This window comes from Branchiostoma belcheri, unplaced genomic scaffold, assembly GCF_001625305.1.
Source record: "Branchiostoma belcheri isolate BF01 breed outbred unplaced genomic scaffold, Haploidv18h27 scaffold7, whole genome shotgun sequence".
NCBI classification, from domain to species: Eukaryota; Metazoa; Chordata; class Leptocardii; order Amphioxiformes; family Branchiostomatidae; genus Branchiostoma; species Branchiostoma belcheri.
The window spans coordinates 5625117-5625994 of record NW_017804353.1 but is presented as its reverse complement, the minus strand read 5'-3'; positions in this window follow the sequence as shown (position 1 = coordinate 5625994).

Below are 878 nucleotides of genomic sequence, written 5' to 3'. Positions count from 1 at the left end.
TCCTATCGGCAACTCTATTTACTAATAATTTAGGAAAGTAAACTTGTCCCAATCAGCAACAAAATCTGGTATGATATTACACGTATTAATCTTCCTCGTTGCGTGGCATTGTTGCTTGCACTTCACGTTGTCTTCTGCTTCTACCTGCAGTGACGAAATGGAGATGTAATGGTAATTCAGATGAGTCAAAATCTAAAAGCAGGGAGGTTAGAGCAAGATACTGCTAAAAGATAAAAGTATAGGCACAAGGCCTGCACATACTAGCCTGCACATAATACATAACATTGTCCCTGGCTTAGCCTCCATCCCACAAAAGAAACGTTGGATGAAAATCTTGCAACAGATGTGAAGAAGGCTTATCAAAAACCTGTTTGTTGTGATGTGCACTCAGTCAGAATCAGATATGCTCTGCTCCACATTGACCTCCACTGACCTCATGTAGAGGTCATCCTGGGTCAACCATCCCATCATTCCCGGAAAAAATGGCGGCGCCCACAGACAAGAATTTTTGGTAAAGGCGGCATGTAGCGAGTCACAAGTATGCTAATGAGTAGCATGCTAATGACTATGCTAATGACTACTATACCAATGAGTATAGCAACACTGACACTTATAACATTACATACATCTACTAAGTGTTTACTTGGTGTCCCAGCCCATTTATGCTCATCAATGCCCAGCCATGCCCAGCCCAGCTCATCCATGCCCACCCGAGCTCATCCATGCCCACCCGAGCTCATCCATGCCCATCCCAGCTCATCCATGCCCACACATGCCCATCCCTTCCCATCTCTGTCCATCCCAGCTCATCCATGCCGATCTCTGTCCATCCCAGCTCATCCATGCCGATCTCTGTCCATCCCAGCTCATCCATGCCC